At 45.1% G+C, this 24065-nt stretch overlaps 5 non-coding genes and 1 pseudogene across 5 annotated transcripts; 4 read left to right on the forward strand and 2 right to left on the reverse strand.

Annotated features, from left to right (window-relative positions):
- The first annotated feature begins 324 nt into the window (after positions 1-324).
- Positions 325-397, forward strand: trnal-gag (transfer RNA leucine (anticodon GAG)). The gene has a single exon. It is a non-coding gene; the product is annotated as a tRNA-Leu (tRNA).
- A 1954-nt stretch (positions 398-2351) lies between these two features.
- On the reverse strand, positions 2352-2463 carry LOC125992693 (U5 spliceosomal RNA). The gene has a single exon (XR_007489743.1). It is a non-coding gene; the product is annotated as a U5 spliceosomal RNA (small nuclear RNA).
- A 1398-nt stretch (positions 2464-3861) lies between these two features.
- Positions 3862-3943, forward strand: trnas-gcu (transfer RNA serine (anticodon GCU)). Its single transcript has one exon. It is a non-coding gene; the product is annotated as a tRNA-Ser (tRNA).
- Positions 3944-10010: 6067 nt separating this feature from the next.
- LOC125992689 (U5 spliceosomal RNA) lies at positions 10011-10120 on the reverse strand. The gene has a single exon (XR_007489740.1). It is a non-coding gene; the product is annotated as a U5 spliceosomal RNA (small nuclear RNA).
- Positions 10121-22435: 12315 nt separating this feature from the next.
- On the forward strand, positions 22436-22601 carry LOC125992672 (U1 spliceosomal RNA). The gene has a single exon (XR_007489733.1). It is a non-coding gene; the product is annotated as a U1 spliceosomal RNA (small nuclear RNA).
- Positions 22602-23902: 1301 nt separating this feature from the next.
- LOC125992683 (U5 spliceosomal RNA) lies at positions 23903-23987 on the forward strand (annotated as a pseudogene).
- The last annotated feature ends 78 nt before the right edge of the window (positions 23988-24065 follow it).

A 24065-nucleotide genomic window follows, 5' to 3' on the forward strand; every position in this document is an offset into this window, starting at 1 on the left:
ATTTCATCTGAGGTGCATGTCACATGGGCTGTCAATTGAAACGAAACGGGTTGTGTTCATTTACCTTGGGTCTCTTGAATCTGTTGTTTCGATTCTCATCACTTGAATCTGCCGTCATGTGTCATCCATTGCGCCACTCACCCTACAAGACTGTATCGACTGTAAACTTGTGTGGAAAACTGTCATTGTCCAAAGGAAGGCTGTTTAGCAACAGTGACCAGCAGACAAATTCAACAAGGTCATTTGATTATACCATAACCCGGATTCGAATCGAACATTAACCACTACACGATCATGGCCTGTATGCAGTAGCGTTAATAAGATGCACATGATGGTATAGTGGTTAGTACTCTGCGTTGAGGCCGCAGCAACCCTGGTTCGAATCCGGGTCATGGCACACTCCAATTACTGTGTGGAATTTGTCCCTTTCTTAATATTGCTAAACAGCCATCTTTTGGACAATGACGATTTTCCACACGTTTGCGGTCGATAGCCTTAACTTGTAGGGCGAGTGGCGCAATGGATAAAGCATCATGGCGTATTCAAATAATGTCACCCATTTTTTATTTTATTTTTTCATTTTTGCAAAAGCTTACAAGCCACATATTCCCGTGGGGCTCGTGGAGCAATGGATAACGAACGCATCTGTCTACAGATCAGAAGATTCCAGGACTCCTGGCCAGCTCACATGCCATTTTGTGGTCAACATTAGCTATGTGTAATTTCTGTGAACTATTGGGTTGAAGTAACTCACAGACACTGTCAACCAATAGTCTTTCCAATTTTGTCTCATCTCGAGACTTAGGGATCATCGGATCTGCGTAGTTATTGGATAGTTCCACCAACATTTTAACATCAACAATCTTTCATGGTCTGCTTGAGTGTCATGGCTGAAGATCCTAGAGAAAAGACCCTAAACATGCAACTGCATGTTGGCCATAATATAGCATTGAGGCGGCTGCAACCCCAGTTTGAATCTGGTTAATAGCCGAATGAACTTGTTGCAGTTATTTTTTATTCACCCTCAACAGTCTTACGTTGGACCATGACAAATTTACATACACGCAAGCTTACAGAAAATGACAACTTCCCGTGGGGCTAGTGGCTCGTTCCTTGCTCTGAACGGACAGCCAAAACGATTCCTAACACTTACTAATCAAGTCCTAACCAATTCCTGTGTGTGTATGGGGGAGGGGGGGGGGGCAAAGGAACCAATCAGATGGCCCGAATCCATGCATGGCCGATGACGGCAGTGATCGACACAGTGATATTTGAGAATTGAAATGAAGTTTATAGGATTTGCAGACAGTGTACAATCATTATTTAAACAAAAGTAGGCAGGCGCATACATTTGGAAACCCCAACAGAAAAATGACATCAATATTTAGTAGTTCCTCCTTTTGCAGAAATAACAGCCTCTGAACCAGTGGTTCTTAACCTGGATTCGGTCAAACTCTAGGGGTTCGGTGAGTCGGTCTCAGGGGTTTAGCAGAGCCTCCCTCCACTGCGGAGGTCCGAACACACCTGATTTATAAATTTGTGATAACGCATATCTGAACTGGTCTCGCAAAGGCAACAGCAGAAGTACTACTGATTTGCTGGTATATCATTTGTCGTGAATTCATGCATTGTGTTGGTTTTATTCTTTCAACAAGGTGGTGTCCATGCACTTCTGCATAAGTTCCGCTCTAGTCTTCTGGCCCAACTCTTTCGTACATATGATGACCATGGAAAGTTCTTTGCGAATGATCAATCTTTGCCTTTCATGTTCATCGGGACTACCCTTTTAATAGGTACCTACACTGTGTATTTGGATAGAGACTGCTGAAAGGGGACACATATATGCCTCGTGAACTACATGCATTACTGCGGGTGAAGAAGAGTGAACAAATAAGTCAGCAGACAAGCTTGCCGATTTATTAGTGCCCAGAAGAGCAGCACTCTGTTCCGTACTGTAACCTGCTAGGTTTGTTCCCGGTTCTTTATCTTTAATGCTCGATATGCTAACAGCAATTACCAAGAGGCAGCCTTCACAGTTTAACTCTTTAATGTATGCCAGAATGATCGATGCACAGCTGTGGAGCCCTTTCTGCCAGATGCGAAAGAAGGTCCCTCTCTCAGCGCCAAGGTTCCTGCTCTTATACTACTCTGGGCCGCCTTCCTGCAAGGAGGCGACTCTGCCTAATCTGTATGATAACGTGTGACCTTGTCGTCTTAACTGAGAGCGAATTCTACATATGTGCAAAGGGTGTCATAGAGAAGAGAAAGCTAATAAAGCAAGAGAAGGGTTGCAGCAATATAACGGCATAGCTCAAGCTACCCAGCTAAACACATGTGCCAAAGAGGCCTATTCTAACAAACCGTTGGTGAGAATGGCTAGAGATAGACTCTTATTGTTCCTCCCCACGGAAATCTTTAGTAAAAGGCGAACGATTTATTCGATCTGAAGAGAAAAAAGAATGAGCTGATAATCTGGGTGAAAACGGGCCACCCCACTGCTGGTCTCACCAAATTCACAGAGGGTCTCACACTCAAATTGCAGCAACCATTCCTTCTAATACAAACAATAGACGTTCATAGATTTACTATACTTAGAAGGCCTCAACCTAAATAGAAGGTTTAAACGAACGAGTATTTTGTGTTCATTAATGTCTTTTTTACTTAAAACATTGTTGGCGCACAGGATTGTAGGTACCTGATCGAACACATTCTTTCAAACAGCGATTGGGCGTCTATTTTGAGTATTGAAGGTAAAAACAGTTGTATGTCTTGGTACGTGTACTTTTGATATCAGAGAATGGGAAATGATCCCATCTCTGTGTTTTATTTGAAAACATGTGATTTCATAACGACACAAATCGGGAAAGAAAATACGATCGTAATTTCTCAAATGATTTCTCAAATTTCAGAAGTGCTCTATATCTCTCGTGTCGCAAATAATTGAGGCTTTTGTCGTTGCAGTGGAGGTGAATTTGGAGTGTAATTCACCTCCACTGCGACGGTGGCGTTCGAGATTTGACATTTGAATATAAATCTGTCCGTTACATTCCGATTGGTAGCGAATATGACATGGACCTGAGGACTGCATTTTAGTGATGAACGAATTCTGATTAATATCATAGCCGGTTTGGGCGTGCCCTTTCAGGGTCATATTTTGTTTCTACCGCTGCCTCGTGGCAGCCAGGCCTAAAAAAAGATGGGAACACCTGAGGGAGGGAGTTTCACCAAGATGAATTTGGAAGAACTTTATGAAATAAAGTTGATGTTAAAACATAGGTGGACGTAATGTCTGGAAGCCTGCGTTCAACAGAAGGCTGTTTGGCAACAGTGAACAACGGACAAATTCAGCAAGGTAATTTACTGACGCCATGACCCAGATTCGTTCCGGTGATGCTACGGCCACAACACTATACGATCATGACCAATATGCAATCGCATACAATAAGTTTAGGGTCTTTTCTTTAGGATCTTCAGCCAAGACACCCATGAAAGAATGTTGATGTTAAAATGTCGGTGGAACTATCCAACTGTGCAGATCCGATGATCCCAAAGATTTGGGGTGAGACAACATTGAAAAAACGTTTTGCTTTGTTTACAGTGTCACTTATTTTGTGGCTTACCTTTTCTTCGTTACACATCTAAAGTATCGTATCATTTTACCTTGCGGCTTATACTACACCGTACATACCATATCACGTCGCCTATTCAACTCATGCATGAGATGCGATGGCTGAAATATTTAGGCGATGGGTTGCTACTCCATTGTGCTCTCCACTCATCATTTCATATCACATCCTCGTCGGTTTCATTCACATCCAAAGTATCTTGGCACAACATACGTAACATGACTTATCAACACAAGACGAGGTGGCCGAGAGGTTAAGGCGATGGATTGCTAATCCGTTGTGCTCTGCACGCATGGGTTCAAATCCCATCCTCGTCGAAGGCTTGCTTTGAGAGAATATTTGCCACAAACTAAACAGGAAAGAGGGTTCTTACCTGTGTATGTGTTTTGAACTGTCGCTTCTCTGAGAATCTTTGACCACAAACTGAGCAGGCAAAAGGTTTTTCTCACCAGTGTGGGTTCTTGTGTGTCTTTTGAAGTTTCCCATCTCTGAGAATCTTTGGCCACAAACTGAGTAAGAAAAAGGCTTTTCACCTGTGTGTGTTCTTGCATGTGTTTCTAAATTTACCTTCTGAGAGAATCTTTGGCCACAAACTGAGCAGGAAAAAGGGTTCTTACCAGTGTGGGTTGTTGTGTGTCTTTTCAAGCTTCCTTTCTCTGAGAATCTTTGGCCACAAGCTGAGCAGGAAACATTTTTTTCACCTGTGTGTGTTCTTCCATGTGTTTTTAAGTTTACCTTCTGGGAGAATCTTTGAAATTCTGCTGGAATGTAATGGGGTCAGCTGGTCTACTATGGGGCTCATTGGTGCAGGGGAATGATTCTCGCCTAGGGTTCTTTGATTGCCCGGGTTAAACTCCCGGACGAGCTCTTCTTTGAAACACTGTTGTCTATCGTTGTGTGGAGTCAAAGTCAAAGTCAAAGTCAGCTTTATTGTCAATTTCTCCACATGCCAAAGACACACAAAGAAACCGAAATTTCGTTCCCCCCTATCCCACGGTGACAAGACATGGCTCACAACAGACAAACAAGTAAACAAGTATAACAAAAGCGTGCTGAATAAATAATGAATAAATAACACAACAATAAATAAATAAATAAATAAATAAATAAATAAATAAATACCGTATTTGCCGGTGTACAGGTCGACTCGGTGTATAAGTCGACCCCCTAAAATTCAACGGAAATTTACGATTTTATGATATATCCTTTGTATAAGTCGAGCTCAATAGTTGCATTATATTAAACTTCAAAATTCAATATGCGAAATTTATTGACGAAATGTGTTCAAATTCCGGGAGGCCGTGCGCATGCGGCTGTTTATAAGCACCGCGGAGGAGATCGCGGCCGGCGAGCTCGCGCACGCCGCCCGGCACCAACGGGAGGCCGGAAATAGCTCCAAGCCGAGCGGATCGGCTCTTTATAAGCACCGCGCAGGAGATCGCGGCCGGCGAGCTCGCGCACGCCGCCCGGCACCAACGGGAGGTCGGAAATAGCTCCAAGCCGAGCGGATCGGCACTTTATAAGCACCGCGCAGGAGATCGCGGCCGGCGAGCTCGCGCACGCCGCCCGGCACCAACGGGAGGTCGGAAATAGCTCCAAGCCGAGCGGATCGGCACTTTATAAGCACCGCGCAGGAGATCGCGGCCGGCGAGCTCGCGCACGCCGCCCGGCACCAACGGGAGGTCGGAAATAGCTCCAAGCCGAGCGGATCGGCACTTTATAAGCACCGCGCAGGAGATCGCGGCCGGCGAGCTCGCGCACGCCGCCCGGCACCAACGGGAGGTCGGAAATAGCTCCAAGCCGAGCGGATCGGCACTTTATAAGCACCGCACAGGAGATCGCGGCCGGCGAGCTCGCGCACACCGCCCGGCACCAACGGGAGGTCGGAAATAGCTCCAAGCCGAGCGGATCGGCACTTTATAAGCACCGCGCAGGAGATCGCGGCCGGCGAGCTCGCGCACGCCGCCCGGCACCAACAGGAGGTCGGAAATAGCTCCAAGCCGAGCGGATCGGCATTTTATAAGCACCGCGCAGGAGATCGCGGCGCCTCATTGGACTTCCAGCGGGCCGCGCACTCGCGCACGCCGCCCGGTTCAAATTTTCTAAGTGCAACGCACATTGAGATGCATGAGAAACGGCCTTGGTTACCATCACATTTGAAGCGATGAATACGAAGTTAAATTTTATGACTCGGTGTATAAGTCGAGGTCGATTTTTTTCGGTCGATTTTGGATCGAAAAAGGTCGACCAATACACCGGCAAATACGGTAAATAAATAAATAAATAAATAAATAAATAAATAAATAAATAAATAAATAAATAAGAGGAGCAGAAAAAAAAGGAGCAAGTGCGCGTACAGCAGACATTCCCGAAAATAGCGCAACAGTGCCGCACGCTACGCAGAAGGGGGTCGCGAGTTCAGGGCCCTAACAGCCTGGAGAAAGAAGCTGTTGGCGAGTCTGGTGGTGCGGGAGCGCAGGCTCCTGTACCTCTTCCCAGAGGGCAGAAGGTCAAACAAAGAGTGAGCCGGGTGACTCACATCTCTGGCAATCGAGGTTGCCTTGCGGGCGAGATGGGAGGTGTAAATGTCCTTCAGGGAGGGGAGCGAAGCACCAAGAGTCTTACCAGCCGTATTCACTATGCGCTGCAGGGCCTTCAAGTTCTGTTCAGTGCAGTTACCACCCCAGACAGCGATGCAACTGGTGAGGACGCTCTCAATGGTGCCATGGTAGAATGTAGACAGGACTGCCTGAGGAGCACATGCACGCCTGAGCTTCCGCAGGAAGTACAGGCGGTGCTGAGCTTTCTTTGCCAGTGACGAGGTGTTTGCGGACCAGGAGAGGTCCTCACTGATGTGCACCCCCAGGAACTTGGTGCAGCTCACCCTCTCCACCACAGCACCGTCGATGATCAGCGGCAGGTGTGTTGTGTGACCCTTCCGGAAGTCAACAATGATTTCCTTGGTCTTATTGACGTTCAGCAGGAGGTTGTTGTCCCTGCACCACGTGGTCAGAAGGTCAACTTCCGACCTGTACCGAGTCTCGTCGCCTTTCGTGATGAGACCCACCAGAGTCGTGTCGTCAGCAAACTTCACTATGTGGTTGTCGCTGTAGGTCGCAGTGCAGTCATGCGTCAGCAGGGTGAAGAGCAATGGACTGAGCACGCAGCCCTGGGGGGCCCCCGTGCTCAGCGTGATGCTGGCGGAGATTTTGTCGCCAACACGCACCACCTGAGGCCTCTGACAGAGGAAGTCCAGTATCCTGCGGCACAATGGTGTTGAAGGCAGAGCTGAAGTCCACAAACAGCAACCTCACATATGAGTCCTTTCTCATATGACAGGCCAATGTTACACAGAATGTACCATGGTCTGCAAGCTTTCTTTGAGGCTCGTTGGTCTAGGGCAGGGGTGTCAAACTCATTTTTGTCGCGGGCCACATTGTAGTCAAAGTTTCCCTCGATGGGCCATTATGACTGTCAACCCAAATAAATAAACGCCTCATATTATATACAGTATAAGCTACAAAACAAACTGACAAATAATTGCTTTTTCAAATCAGACTCGTGGAAACTTTTCACATATTTCAAAAATAATTTTAAGAAGATTCTTAAAAGTTCCGACAATTTGCAATGTTAGTATGACATAGATTTAATGCACAATTTGTCGTTGCGGGCCACAAAAAATGATACGGTGAGCCATAACTGGCCCCCGGGCCTCGAGTTTGACACCAGTGGTCTAGGGGTATGAATCTTGCTTTGGGTGTGAGAGGTCTGGGGTTTAACTCCCAGATGATCCCTTCGTTAAAACATTGCTGTTGATCAACTAGCCCCATTTCATCTGAGGTGCATGTCACATGGGCTGTCAATTGAAACGAAACGGGTTGTGTTCATTTACCTTGGGTCTCTTGAATCTGTTGTTTCGATTCTCATCACTTGAATCTGCCGTCATGTGTCATCCATTGCGCCACTCACCCTACAAGACTGTATCGACTGTAAACTTGTGTGGAAAACTGTCATTGTCCAAAGGAAGGCTGCTTAGCAACAGTGACCAGTAGACAAATTCATCAAAGTAATTTGATTATACCATAACCCGGATTCGAATGGAACACAACCATTAACCACTACACGATCATGGCCTGTATGCAGTAGCGTTAAATAAGTTGCGCATATTAGCCATGATCATATAGTGGTTAGTACTCGGTGTTGTGGCTGCAGCAACCCTGGTTCGAATCAGGGTCATGGCATACTCAAATAACTATGTGGAATTTGTCCCTTGCTCACTATTGCTGAACAGCCATCTTTTGGACAATGACGATTTTCCTCACGTTTGCGGTCGATAGCCTTAACTTGTAGGGCGAATGGCGCAATGGATAAAGCATCATGGCATATTCAAATAATGTCACCCATTTTTTTTTTTGTTTTTCATTTTTGCAAAAGTGTTACACACAAGTTTATAAGCCACATATTCCCGTGGGGCTCGTGGAGCAATGGATAACGCATCTGTCTACAAATCAAAAGATTCCAGGACTCCTGGCCAGCTCACATACCATTTTGTGGTCAACATTAGCTATGTGTAATTTATGTGAACTTTTGGGTTGAAGTAACTCACAGACACCATCAAAAAATAGTCTTTCCAATTTTGTCTGATCTCAAGTCTTAGGAATCATCGGATCTGCGTAGTTATTGGATAGTTCAACCAACATTTTAACATCGACATTCTTTCATGGTCTGCCTGGGTGTCGTGGCTGAAGTTCCTAGAGAAAAGACCCTAAACATGCAACTGCATATTGGCCATAATATAGCAATGAGGCGGCTGCAACCCCAGTTTGAATCTGGTTAATAGCAGAATAAACTTGTTGCAGTTATTTTTTATTCACCCTAAACAGTCTTACGTTGGACCATGACAAATTTACATACACACAAGCTTACAGAAAATGACAACTTCCCGTGGGGCTAGTGGCTTGTTTCTTGCTCTGAACAGACAGGCAAAACGATTCCTAGCATTTACTAATCAAGTCCTAACCAATTCCTGTGTGTATGGGGGGGCAAAGGAACCAATCAGATGGCCCGAATCCATGCATGGCGGATGATGGCAGTGATCAACACAGATATTTGAGAAGTGAAATGAAGTTTATAGGATTTGCAGACAGGGTGCAATCATTATTTAAACAAAAGTAGGCAGGTGCATACATTTGGAAACTCCAACAGAAAAATGACAGCAATATTTAGTAGATCCTCCTTTTGCAGAAATAACTGCCTCTAAACCAGTGGTTCTTAACCTGGATTTGGTCAAACTCTAGGGGTTCGGTGAGTCGGTCTCAGGGGTTCAGCAGAGCCTCCACTGCGGAGGTCCGAACACACCAGATTTATAAATTCGTGATAAAGCATATCTGAACTGGTCTCGCAAAGGCAATAGCAAAAGTCACACCGATTTGGTGGTATGTCATTTGTCGTGAATTCATGCATTGTGTTGGTTTTATTCTTTCAGCAAGGTGGTGTTCATGCACTTCTGCATGAGTTCCGCTGTATTCTGGCCCAACTATTTCGGTGCAGCCGTTGTACATATGATGACCCTGGAAAGTTCTTGGCGAATTATCCATCTTTGCCTTTCATGTTCATCGGGTCTACCATTTTAATAGGTATCTACACTGTGTATTTGGATAGAGACTGCTGAAAGGGGAAGCATATATGCCTCGTGAACTATATTTATTACTGCGGGTGAAGAAGAGTGAACAAATAAGTCATCAGACAAGTTTGCCGATTTATTAGTGCCCAGAAGAGCAGCACTCTGTTCCGTACTGTAACCTGTTAGGTTTGATCCCAGTTCTTTATCTTTAATGCTCGATATGCTAACAGTAATTACCAAGAGGCAGCCTTCACAGTTTAACTATTTGATGTATGCCAGAATGATCGATGCACAGCTGTGGAGCCCTTTCTGCGAGATGCGAAAGAAGGTCCCTCTCCCAGCGCCAAGGTTCCTGCTCTTATACTACTCTGGGCCGCCTTTCTGCAAGGAGGCGACTCTGCCTAGCCTGTGTGATGACGTGTGACCTTGTAGTCTTAACTGAGAGTGACTTCGACATATGTGCAAAGGGTGTCATAGAGAAGAGAAAGCTAATAAAGCAAGAGAAGGGTTGCAGCGATATAACGGCATAGCTCAAGCTACCCAGCTAATCACATGTGCCAAAGAGGCCTATTCTAACAAACCGTTGCTGAGAATGGGTAGACGGGGAAGCCTGTAAGTGAGTCCGTCACTCGCATACTCCATCGCTTCTCGGCCTTTTGGCTAAAATCAAGTGTAGTCTCGGTTCTTGGGTTTGAGGGATTAAGAGAGCTGATCATAGAAGAGAGAATTTTAACCATAAAAGTGGTGCCAAAGAGGCCTATTCTAACAAACCGTTGGTGAGAATGGGTAGAGATAGACTCTTATTGTTCCTCCCCACGGAAATCTTTAGTAAAAGGCGAAAGATTTATTCCATCTGAAAAGAAAGAGAGATCTGATAATCTGGGTCAAAACGGGCCACGTCACTGCTGGTCTCACCAAATTCACAGGCGGTCTCACACTCAAATTGTAGCAACCAGTCCTTCTAATACAAACAATAGATGTTGATAGATTTACTATACTTACAAGGACTCAACCTAAATAGAAGGTTTAAACAAGTATTTTGTTTTCATTAATGTCTTTTTTACTTTAAACATCTTTGGCGCACAGGATTGTAGGTACCTGATCAAACCTTCTTTCAAACAGCGTCACCTATCGATTGGGCGTCTATTATGAGTATTGAAGGTAAAAACAGTTGTATGTCTTGGTACGTGTACTTTTGGTATGAGAGAATGGGAAATGATCCCATCTCTGTGTTTTATTTGAAAACGTGTGATTTCATAACTTTATTCAAATCGGGAAACAAAATACGATCGTAATTTCTCAAATGATTTCTCAAATTTCAGAAGTGCTCTATATCTCTCGTGTCGCAAATAATTGAGGCTTTTCTCGTTGCTGGCATGGTTTGGAGTGTAATTTACCTCCACTGTGATGGTGGCGTTCGATATTTGACATTTGAATATAAATCTGTCAATTTACTTTAGAAAGTAAATGTTGTTTTCTAGAAATCTATACTGAGATGTATGAGGAACAACAATCGGGCGTATTCTTAAAAAGACAGACCTACAGCCGACAAAAAGGTTTTGATACGTTCATATCATATGACGAGTCAGGAACGTGGTAATTCCATATTATTTTGCATTGACTAATTTGGTTAATACAGTTTAGCAAGCAAATGCACAGTTCCATAGTACAGTTAATAACATGCTCAAAAGCATTCAGTGTGTCACAGCACCGCAGACCTAAACTCCATGTACGTACGACTGCGTGTGATTTTTGTTTTAATCAGAAAGACCAGGGGAGAGCGCGAACGCAGTCCACGACTGTTGTGTTTATACGGAGTAGAGATGAACGCGAATGCAACTTCTTTATTCAGCAACTTTTTATTTTCTCCCCACTCATGTCTTACATAGCAGTACAATGCCCCTGGCGCACCACAGAGCCCCCAACTGTCAACATTATTTGAGACCTCCAATAACAAACTATATAATATTATAGTTTCAACATACGATAATACCACATCTCCCTTTTTCCAGGGATCATAGGGTAGACTGCCTTTGTCTCGTCAGACCTTAGAGCAGTGGTTCTTAACCTGGGTTCGATCGAACCCTAGGGGTTAGGTGAGTCGGCTTCAGGGGTTCGGCAGAGCTGGTATGTCATTGCCCCGCCCCCGCCCCGGGACCCCCCCCCCGCCCACGGATGGCTGAACACACCTGAATATCGTGTAAATTCGTGATAACGCATATCTGAACTGTTCTTGCAAAGGCAACAGCAGAAGTCACACTGATTTGCTGGTATGTCATCCCCCCCTATATAGAGGGGTTCGGTGAATGTGCACATGAAACTGATGGGGTTCGTTTAACCCGCCCCCCAAAGAGGGGTTTGTTGAATGCACATATGGACCTGATGGGGTTCGGTACCTCCAAAAAGGTTAAGAACCACTGCCTTAGAGGATTATTCTGCCTCTTGTGTAGAAAGGTCTGTTCCTAACTTTTGCCAAGGTCTTTCAGGGCACCCTGATGGCACGAGTGCCTCTTTTGGGTTGTGTCGCTCTTGTATGCATGTCCTGCAGTTCAGTACCATTTTGTTCACTTGCTGGCTGAGTCCCGGCCACCACACAGATTGACGTGCACGTGATTTACATTCCAGGACACCTAAGTGTCCTTCGTGTAATTTGAACAGCACGTCGTTCCTCATTGCGGAAGGTATTACCAGTCGTGTGTCCTTTAGCATCTTTCACTGTTAATGTGGCTCGCTCCGGCCAGTCATTTTTTAGCGCTGGTTCCTGTTTTGCATGTGCTGGCCATCCTTCCATGCACATGGTCATGACACGCGAGCAGACACTGTCGGCTTTCAACTGCTCTTTCAGGTTTTCTGTATATGATGAGCTGACAGGTAGACTCTCAGTGACACAGTCCACAAATATGTTTGTGCTCTCCATCAGCTCCTGGTCATCAGTGGACATGCGTCATTTTACAGGTTGCACGTGAAAGTGTGTCTGCTGTCCAAAGCGACTTTCCTGGTACGTGCACGATGGAGTATGAGTAGCGCATCACCCTCATCCTGAAACCCTGGATTCTCTGTGGCAAAAGATCCAGTGCTTGGGCTCCAAGCAGGATGAGAAGGGGTTTATGGTCGGTCTCCAGGCAAAACTCCTTTCCAATGAGGAAATCCCGAAACCGTTCACAGGCCCATGTGAGGCCCATGTGAGGCCCAGAGCTTCCTTCTCCACCTGTGTGTATCGTTGCTCAGTTGGAGTGAGTGACCGTGATGCGTAAGACACAGGCTTCCATCCTTCCCCTCATTTCTGAAAAATTACGCCCCCCAACCCATACGATGATGCATCAGCAGATACTTTGGTGTCTCTGCCCGGGTCATACATAGCCAGCACCGGAGGAGAGGACAGAGCTTTCTTTAGGTCTTCAAATGCTGCTTTTGTCCTTTTGGGGCACGACCACCATGCCGGCACACCAATCAGTTGGCTCCTTCACCCGACTAATGACGCCCAGAGCTTCCATGCGCTGGAGCTCTCTCTTGACTTCACCCACCAGTGGTAGTGGAATCCTCCTGGGTTTTTTTACTGAATATGGCACGGCACCTGGCTTGACCTTTATGGTGTATGGTTGTTGTAGCTAACCCAGACCGCTGCGCAACTTGGGGTAACTTGCCTTGAAAGTCTCCATGTCTATGCTGTCGACTCGGATAAGCAAGCCAAGAAATGTGCTCTGGTTTTGATCAATATATCAGTGTTTTTTTTCATTTGCCGTTCTCATCCCTGATGTTTAGCTCTGCTTCAAAATGAGGCTTGTCATCTTTCTGTGGCAACTGTGATTTTTTTCTGTGGCTCATCACCTGACACCTACCCACAGTTTGCGGTGTATTTGTCTCCCTAGACTCAATATATATATTTGTGTGTGTATATATAAACAGTGATCTCCAAGAACCACCATCATGTGTTTTTTTTTTTTAACAACGATTACTTCTAGAACATTCCTTGAAAATAATACGTCCTCATCAGTGAGTTGTTTTAGAACAGGCCTGTCGGCTACTCATGTGGTAGTTGGGGGCTGCCTTTTGCCGATGGGCACAACTGTAGTGAATGCAAACTTCCTGTGTTGCAGAGAAGAACCAGCGGACACACATAGTCATTGCTTTTCTTTTTGTACCTTTAATCAGAAATCTGCTATTGGCTGTAATGAAGATTTGGCACACAAAACGTACCTATATTCCTGGACTTGGACTCTGACTCGGGGACTCGGACTCGGTCGGACTCTGTCATTTTTGCCGGACTCGGACTCAGACTCGGTGCTGATTTTGACCGAGTCCACCGAGTCCGACAATAAAAAAATCACGTTCAATTTTATTTTCATCATGCTGCTCAGAATGCGAGTAGGAATACTGTCCACAGCCCTGCTTACGATCAATGCGGCCACGTTGAGTTGCACTTAGGCTAATGTTTACATTATGTACCAATGTCAAGGACGATTATGTCACCCAGCTTATATCATTGATGTGTTTCGATAGTTGTGGGGTCGTCACTAATTATTTGTGTTTAGATAAATGTCTGAGCTATAATGGTGTAATTAATGATTAAAAAATATTATCTTACATGTCCCGTGTTTCAGAATGGTTATTTAATTGGGCAAGAGTGTTTTCAAGCGTTTTGCCTCATGCCAATGGCACTCAGGGCTAAGGGTGGGCTTCAATGACCATTTTTGTAAAGCCACGCATTTAATACCATGTCAAATAATATATTAGAGTGTAGGTTATGTTCCAATGTATCCACTTCTATCGGTTAAATTGTCAACCGTACATTTATGACTATGCCTCGAGTGATCTACGTTATGAACTAGCACAACTCCGGTGGGGCAGGGAAAATGTTATCGATCCGACGTCCGATTGGAACGTCGCCTCACTTTTACGTCCGCCCTCTCAGCAAGGGATCCTATATAAGCCGAACCAGCCAGTGTGAAAGCAGTTGCGTTCGTTCTGATAGATTTTGATCTAAATTAGCCTTGACTAAAGACGAAGCAGTCACATGAATTAACGGAAAAAATTGACAGCCGGACTGGGACCCGGACTCGGACTCGGTGGTCAAGAGGCCGGACTCGGTGCAAAAATCCGACCGAGTCCACAGCCCTGGCTCAAACCTCATTGAATAAAGTACATAAGCAGACAAGTATATTCACATATTAAATAAATAAAAGAAACACTTTAAACATAATTATACCTACACACCAAATCAATAAAGAAGACATAACTAGACATTTTTGATAAGTGGTAATGAGAAAGGTTTTTATAACTTTATGATCTGATATATATATTTCTGAGCACTTTGAAATAACAAATGTTTTTTGATATATTGCCTGAATAGCTTAATGACCCTTAAGGAACTGTTCAATGCATGCCTGATGATTTTCTAAATCACGGACACTGCCAAAGTCGTCTAAAAATGTTCAGTACTTGATTGTATCTTATGTTTTGACTAATTCTAGACACCAGTTTTCGATTACTACTGAACGTTCTGGACAGAGGGAAATATTTTGCCTAACAAAGAAAAGATATGGTTGAAAGCATGATTAAACTAAGAATATGATGACGTAAGCAAGTACATGGAGATCAAAAGAACAAACAAACAAAAACATGGTAAGTGGTGAGTACAAACTTTGCATGGTCAGGGAACATTAATAAATAGGTAGATGATGTCACAGCCAAAAGCTCACATAATTCCGTACAAAATGACAAAATTGAAAGAATGATGAATGGATGAGGTGGAACAGTATATGTGCAAGAATGTTTACAGGAAGGTCACTTGGAGATAAAACCAGCAGGTGCCAGAGGGAGACAGCCAAGCCAAAGACGATCGTCAAGGCTGAAAGACGGAAAGGACAACAACAGCCCCCACAAATCGAATCTCCCATAATCAGCACCCAACCCCACGGAACCAGCTCTCACCGAACCAGCACCCACTCCCATGGAATCAAACTCTCCTGTGAACTTGCCCCACCCCAAAGACTCATCACCCATCAAACTCGGCCCACACTGGCCGACTGAATATAAGCTGACCAAAGAACCTTGAAGGTGGCCTTTTCTGAATGGAGACTTTGCGCTCTTGAAAGGCCCAGCGCTGTATTGTACTTTCCTGAAGACAGAGCTTTCTGAACAAGAATTGTGATTGAACTCAACCAACCTGTGTAAGTCTAATTTCTGCTTCAGTGTCTTAGCATTTTCCTAAATCTGAAGAAATCAAACGAGCACACAGTGAGTAAATTGGATAACTGGTGATTGGCAATGACTTTTGCCGTGAGGCGCAGATAGTGCGCTCCCTAAATTGTGGACAAAATCCAACAGGTGCATGAACTCAATCTGTTCTTCAACAGATTTGATTCCGCCTCCCCCCCACCCCTTCACCTCGCTCCGCATCTTTTTCTACCACCTTCGACACTCCAGCCCCCCCGCCAGCTCACCAACCCCCTCCCCCGGAGTCACTCTTCTGTCTCCTGTCTCCACTCCATCACCCCGGTCTTCCGACATCCCCCTCTTCTTTACAGATCTTCAGGTTCACTTCAGAAAGATCAAAGCAGGGAAGACCCCGGGCCCAGACGGCATCTGGCCGAGACTGCTCAGGGATTGTGCGGACCAGCTGAGTGGTGTGGTCAGGTACCTGTTCAACCTAAGCCTGAGCCTGAACAAGGTCCCAGTACTGTGGAAGACCTCCTGCGTGGTCCCTGTACCAAAGGTGCCATGCCCCAAGGAGCCTAACCACTTCAGGCCTATTGCCTTGACTTCCCACCTGATGAAGACTATGAAGAGGATCATCCTGGGTCACCTGCGTTCACTAGTGGGAGCGCAGCTGGACCCCCTGCAGTTTGCTTACCTGCCTGGTGTTGGGGTGGACAATGCATTGATTTATTTACTGCACAGAACACTGCTTCACCTGGAGGACAACAGGAGCACTGGGAAGATCATGTTCTTTGTTTTCTTCAGCGCTTTTAACACCATCCAGCCGTCACTGCTTAGGGTGAAGATGGAGAAGGCGGATGTGGACCAGTGCCTGACTGCATGGACAACGGACTTCCTCACCGACCGGCCGCAGTTTGTGAGGTTACATCGCAGTGAGTCCGACGTGGTGCACTGCAGCACTGGTGTCCCCCAGGGTAGGGTGCTCCTTTCCTTTTCACCCTGTTCACGTCAGACTTTACCCACGACACCGCACACTGCCAAATCCAGAAGTTCTCCGACGACATGGCCATTGTTTGAAATGTTGCAGAGGGGAACGATCTGGAATATAGGTTGGTCATCAAGGACTTTGTCAGCTGGTGTGAGCTCAACCAGCATCAGGTGAACAACACCAGCAAGACGAAGGGGTTGATTGTGAGCTTCGGGAGGACAGCACCCATCTTCACTCCAATGAACATCCAGGGATCGGACAGTGAGGTAGTGGAGAACTACAAATTCCTGGGTGTTCGCCTTAACAACAAACTGGACTGGACTGGACTGATCACACCCATATCCTGTACAAAAAGGGCCAGAGTCGCCTCCATCTGCTGAGGAGACTGAGGTCCTTCGGTGTGTGCAGGGCTCTCCTCCGGACCTTCTATGACTCTATGGTGGCCTCGGCCATCATCTACGCTGTGGTCTGCTGGGGTGGGGGCAGTAGTGACCGGGACAGGGGGGGACTGAATAAGATGCTCAGAAGAGCGAGCTCTGTTCTGGGCTGTCCCCTGGACTCCATTGAGGTTGTGGGTGAGAGGAGGACGTTGATTAAGCTTAAATCCATCATGGACAACACCTCTCACCACCTCCATGAGAGTGTGCGGTTCCTGAGCAGCTCCTTTAGCGGCAGACTTTTGCACCCTCGGTGTAGGAAGGAACGGTTCCTCAGGTCCTTCATTCCCTCTGCTGTCAGACTTTACAACATGCATGCCGCCTGATAAAATGAATGTGTTTCGTCTCTACTAGCAGCACTTGTGTTTATCCTTGTCTGTTATTTACCCTTTTTTGTAATTCTGGCACTTGTTTTATTCTTGCACTCGTATTATTATTGCACTGATATGCGCTGCTGTGACAAGTGAATTTCCCTGCTGTGGGATGAATAAAGTTCAATCAATCAGTCAAGAGTTGGTTCAGACTGAAGTCAAGTTTTTGATTTCAAAGCATGACACGTTAAATTGACTATGAAAGGGATCGTCTGATCCGAAGTCAGGTGCCTTATCCATTAGGCCACATCGCCATGTGAAATACTCCATGTTTTCAGTGTGGCCTTGATAAGACTGTTTAACGGTTCCCAACAAGCAAGGATGCCCAATGTGGGAACCGAACCCACGGCCCTGAGTTCAAGAGTCGCATGTTCTCCCCACTGAGCTAACCAGGCTTTTCGACCTTGGAATTGTTTCATTTTTTCATTTTTTTTGAATGGGTTAGGGGAAATAGAGAAATGTTTTAAGTGTGGCCTCTGAAACACATCTATTGATAAGACTAAAGAATCAAAGGTTCCCGACAAGTGTGGGCTGCCCAATATGGGGATAGAACCCACAACCCTGAGATTAAGACTTGCATGCTCTACCACCTGAGCTAACCAGGCTTCTCCTATTAAGAACTGTTTCATTCTTTCACTTTTTTAATGGGTTTGGTTCACGAAAACCAGAAGCCACGTTTTAAATCTGGCCTCTGAAACACATTCGTTGATAAGACTAAACATTTAAAGGTTCCCAACAAGTGGCAGCTGTCCAATGTTGTCTCTAGTTGGAAACCCCAGCCCGAGTTGGAAACCCTAATTGGAAACCCTTGCCCCAGTTGGAATTCCTAGTTTGAAACCCTACCCGGAGTTGGAACCCTAGTTGGAAACCCTAGCCCTAGTTGGAAATGCTGGCTCTAGTGTGCAATAGAGAAAGCATTTTTTCTTTTGGTTTTTGTCACTTTGTTGCACTGAAAATGGAGATTGGGGGGGAGTCAGCACAACAAAAAAGAAATCAGAAACCAAAACCTTTCTGACAGTATAGAAAAGAATAATAAATAATACATAGAATAAGGTTTACTGTCTGTGAAGTTGAGTTTAATTGAAATGGCCAGTGGTTGAATCAATTTTACAGTAAAATAGCTTTGTAAAACCAACTATTCATGGCCTCGGTAGCGCAGGCGGTATCTCGTCAGTCTAGTAAACTGAAAGTCGTGAGTTCAACCCTCACACGGGGCTATGTTTTATTTAGTCCTAACCCTAACTCGAGCCCTTGTTGGAAACCCTAGCCCCAGTTGGAAACCCAACTTTGAGAATGGTCAGACAGAAGTACCTTTTTCTTTTGATGAAGTTCAGTTTGATGGAAATGGCCGGTGGTTGAATCAATTTTACAGTAAAATAGAATTTTAAGACAGGTGCCACAAATTCTCGTTGGCGCAGGCGGTAGCGCGTCAGTGTCGTAATCTGAAAGTCGAGAGTTTGATCCTCACACGGTGCATGATTTATATATATTCCAACCCTAAATCTAGCCCTACCTGTAAACCCTAGTCCTAGTTGGAAATCCTAGCCCTAGCCTAGTTAAGTTTGATCAAAATGGGCGGTGGTTGAATCAATTTTACAGTAAAAAACAATTGCACAAATTGCAAATGCATAGCCTCGTTCGCGGAAGTGGTAGTGTGTCAGTCTCATAATCTGGAGGTCGTAAATTCGACCCTCACACAGGGCACACTTTTATATAGTCCTAACTCTAGCCCGAATTGGAAACCCTCATCCTCGTTGGAAGCCCCAGTTGGAAACCCTGGCCACAATTTGAAACCTTAGTTGGCTTCCCTAACCCGAGTTGGAAACCCTAGTTTCAGAATGCTCAGACTAAAAGTCACTTTATCTTTCTGTGAAGTTCAGTTTGATTGAAATGGCCGGTGGTTGGATCAATTTTACAGTAAAAAAGAATTGTAAAACTGTAAATGCACAGCCTCATTAATGCAGGTGCTAGCATGCCAGTCTCACAATCTAAAGGTCAAGAGTTCGGTCCTCAGGTGGGGCAGACTTTTTATATACCTAGTCCAAACTAGCCCTAACCCTAACTCTAGCCCTAGTTGGAAACCCTAGTCCTAGTTGGAAGCCTTAGTTGAAAACCCTATTTTCAGTAGGGAGCAGGTTGCTCAGACTAAAATAACTTTTTCTTCTTTTAAGGGGTAGGGCAGCAAAGTAAGCAGGGATTGTGAATATCAGCAAGCACAGGTTGCTCAACTGGAGTCAAGAGAAACAAATTAAAAATTGTACATCAGATGAAAAATGTGCCTCTTTCTTTTGGCTTTTGTCACTGACATTTGGGGTCACCACAACAAAGATCAAAACAGCACAAAAACAGTTTACCTATATTTTGTCACGTCTCGCCCCCAACTGCTCCACTATGTGTCTGTCTTGGTTTCTGTCTGTGTGCTCGCCCCTCCCCTCCTGTGTGCCCATGATCAGTGTGATTGTTCCCACCTGCCTCTCGTTACCTGTCGTGTATAAAAGTCCTGTCTGCCCCTCTCTCCCTGTCGGATCATTGGTTTTGGTTTTGGTTGCTGTCGTTCGGTGTTGGCGTGCTGTCTTGGTGCCGTCGTGTCCTGCTGTCTTCTTGTTTCACGTCCTGGTCAGTCAAGTTATTGTTTAGGTCATGTCAGTTTACCGAGTCTGTATTTTGAGTTGCTTCGGTGGACCCTGGTCCGGGCTGCACTTGGTCGTCCTGCTCCATGCTCCACACCCGACCGTGACATATTTTCCTCTTTCAATTTGATGATACACTAGACATGAATACCTGTTTAGATTTGAAATCTTATCCATTAGGCCAGATAGCCATACAGGAAATTCTGACAAGTGATAGCAGTGCAATGATTTTTGAGCATATACAGTAAATCTACAGCCTAGATTCAAGTGGAGTTAACTGACTGGATCAGAAGATTAAGGGGTTCAAGTCCCTTCGTTGTCAATTTAATGAATGTCAAGAGGAAAGTAGCCTAGTGGATAATGTGTCAAACATTAAATAATAGTTTTTATTTTGTTTCTGCATTACCCAATACATCTCCTTCACATTGTGACACATTCTCCCATTATCTGTCTGTGTTAGGTAGAGAAAAAGATTTTAAAGGAAAGGTAAGTATTGTTGTGTTGTGTTTTGTTGTATTGTGTGTTGTCATTACCGTATTTTCTGGACTATAAGTCACGTTTCTTTTCATAGTTTGGGTGGGGGGGCGACTTATACTGAGGAGCAACTTATACGTGATTTTTTGTCACAAATTTTCAAAATAAAAAAAAAAACGAAAAATGGATAAACGAACCGTGATGTAGCAAGGGATTACTGTAGTTTGAACTGCAAGTGACATCAGCGGCGCGGCGGTTGTTTACTTAAAGGACAAAGGATTCGATCACGGGATGACGAAGATGACGAAGGGCCCCATGTACTACCGGCATCTTTAGTGGCTTTGCTTGTAAGTGACACAGAGGACGAAGAGTTTTTTTTTCCCAATGATCATCACACACACATCTGGGTGTGGTGAGATTTGTCCTCTGCATTCAACCCATCCCCGTGTGATTTTGATCCATCCCCTGGGGGAGAGGGGAGCAGTGAGCAGCAGCGGTGCCGCGCTCGGGAATCATTTGGTGATCTAACACCCAATTCCACCCCTTAATGTTGAGTGCCAAGCAGGGAGGCAATGGGTCCCATTTTTATAGGTATGACCCGGCCGGGGTTTGAACCCACAACCTTCCAGTCTCAGGGCGGACACTCTACCACTAGTTTGAAGGATTTAATGATTTGGAGTGACACAGAAGGTTTGAAAAACTATTATATGTTTCACGCACACCCGGTCCTATTCTATGGAGCTCTCTTCCACCTCTGTGGCTGGAAGTGCCACCTCCAGGGATGGAAGTCCACGCTGCCACACGCCTGGAAGTCGATGCCGGTACTTGGGGCTGTGTGGCGGTGAACTGTTTATGCTATTGTTATTTGATATATTTGTCATTTTCAAAACTTGTTCAGGAAAAAAAATATTATTCAGTGGTAATGTTGGACGTTTTCAATAAATACAAATTCATACAGTTTTAGGGTTCTCAGGTTAAAAAAGACAATGCATGCACGGGGGCCCCCAGGGCTGCGTGCTTAGTCCATTGCTCTTCACCCTGCTGACGCATGACTGCACTGCGACCTACAGCGACAACCGCATAGTGAAGTTTGCTGACGACACGACTCTGGTGGGTCTCATCACGAAGGGCGACGAGACTCGGTACAGGTCGGAAGTTGACCTTCTGACCATGTGGTGCAGGGACAACAACCTCCTGCTGAACGTCAATAAGACCAAGGAAATCGTTGTTGACTTCCGGAAGGGTCACACAACACACCTGCCGCTGATCATCGACGGTGCTGTGGTGGAGTGGGTGAGCTGCACCAAGTTCCTGGGGGTGCACATCAGTGAGGACCTCTCCTGGTCCGCAAACACCTCGTCACTGGCAAAGAAAGCTCAGCGCCGCCTGTACTTCCTGCGGAAGCTCAGGCGTGCATGTGCTCCTCAGGCAGTCCTGTCTACATTCTACCGTGGCACCATTGAGAGCGTCCTCACCAGTTGCATCGCTGTCTGGGGTGGTAACTGCACTGAACAGAACTTGAAGGCCCTGCAGCGCATAGTGAATACGGCTGGTAAGATTATTGGTGCTTCGCTCCCCTCCCTGAAGGACATTTACACCTCCCATCTCGCCCGCAAGGCACCCTCGATTGCCAGAGATGTGAGTCACCCGGCTCACTCTTTGTTTGACCTTCTGCCCTCTGGGAAGAGGTATAGGAGCCTGCGCTCCCGCACCACCAGACTCGCCAACAGCTTCTTTCTCCAGGCTGTTAGGGCCCTGAACTCGCTACCCCCTTCTGCGTAGCGTGCGGCACTGTTGCGCTATTTTCTGGAATGTCTGCTGTACGCACACTTGCTCCTTTTTTTTGCTCCTCTTATTTATTTATTTATTTGTTGTGTTATTTATTCATTATTTATTCAGCACGCTTTTGTTATACTTGTTTACTTGTTTGTCTGTTGTGGGCCATGTCTTGTCACCATGGGATAGGGGGGAACGAAATTTCGGTTTCTTTGTATGTCTTCGGCATGTGGACAAATTGACAATAAAGCTGACTTTGACTTTGACTTAAACAGTTCTACGAATCCTGTTTCATCCACTGAGTGTGTATGTGTGCCACACGTTTTTAGCAATTAAGCCCGTGACTGAAAATGGCGTGTGCGGTAAAGACGTCGGCCCATGATCAAGAAGGTGGTTCACCCCATGTGAGGCTCAGCCATTGCACTACGGTTGTGCTGACCTCTGCAAATTCCCCTACTGTGTGAATCTTGACTGCATTATTTCTGGTAGTGGGGGACTGTGTTCGCGCTCTCCTCTGGTCTTTCTGATGAAAACAAAAATTAAGCGCAGTAGTATGCACATGGAGTTTAAGTCTGCGATGCTGTGACACACTGAACGCTTTTGACTATGTAATTAACTGTACTCTGGAACTGTGTGTCAGGGTTCTCCAGATTATTCTTATCGTATGATTATGTTGGAATGCAGCCTGTAATAAATAACCTAGCTAGATTAGTTTTATGCTTATGTTGGAATGCAACCTGTGATAAATCACCTAGCGTGTCCCATCCTACACAAAGTCGTAAAACACCCCTTGCTATGTTTTGACTAGAGGTCAAGGGCTTTCTCTATTCAGTCCACTCTTACCCCCACCCTGTTTCTCTTAATAAAAATGCTCTTGCAGGAGGCGAGAGTCAGACCTCCATTCGAACATCGCTGTACGCACAGCGACGAATGGACTCTCCACCTGCAGGTGTCTAAAGGGACTTACTCGTCTCCCGTGTGGTTCTTGCAAAATAAGTTGGACTGAGCGAATCTCTAACACTGTGCATTTGCTCGCTAAACTGTATTCACCAAATTAGCAAATGCAAAATAATATGTAATTACCACGTTCCTGACTCGTCATATGATATGAACGTATCAAAACCTTTTTGTCGGCTGTAGGTCTGTCTTTTTAAGAATGCGCCCGATTGTTGTTCCTCATACATCACAAGTATGGATTTCTAGAAAACAACTTTTACTTTCTAAAGTAAAATGACAGAAATATTTTCTAATGTCAAATATCAAACGCCACCAACGCAGTGGAGGTGAATTACACTCCAAACCATGCCAGCAACGTCAAAAGCCTCAATTATTTGCGACACAAGGGAGACATAGAGCATTTCCGAAGTTTGAAAAATCATTTGAGAAATTACGATCGTATTTTGTTTCCCGATTTGTGTTGAATAAAGTTATGAAATTACAAATTTTCAAATAAAACACAGGGATGGGATCATTTCCCGTTCTCTCAGACCAAAAGTACACGTACCAAGACATACAACTGTTTTTACCATCAATAATCAAAATAGACGCCCAATATAATTGAAAGAACGAGCGCCATCAGTGTTCGATCAGATACCTACAATCCTGTGCGCCAACAATGTTTAAAGTAAGTGAGACATTAATGAACACAAAATACTCGTTTAAACATTCTATTTTGCTTGAGTCCTTGTAAGTATAGTAAATCCATCAACTTCTATTGTTTGTATTAGAAGGAATGGTTGCTGCAATTTGAGTGTGAGACCGCCTGTGAATTTAGTGAGACCAGCAGTGGGGTGGCCCGTTTTGACTCAGATTTTCAGATCACTCGTTTCTCTTCAGATCGAATAAATCTTTCGCCTTTTACTAAAGATTTCTGTGGAGAGGAACAATAAAGAGTATACCATTTCCGTGGAGAGGAACAATAAGAGTATATCTCAATTTGTTGATGCTCTGCGAAAGAATATCAATATTGCAACGGATAGCC

Source organism: Syngnathus scovelli, unplaced genomic scaffold (assembly GCF_024217435.2).
Source record: "Syngnathus scovelli strain Florida unplaced genomic scaffold, RoL_Ssco_1.2 HiC_scaffold_23, whole genome shotgun sequence".
NCBI lineage: Eukaryota > Metazoa > Chordata > Actinopteri > Syngnathiformes > Syngnathidae > Syngnathus > Syngnathus scovelli.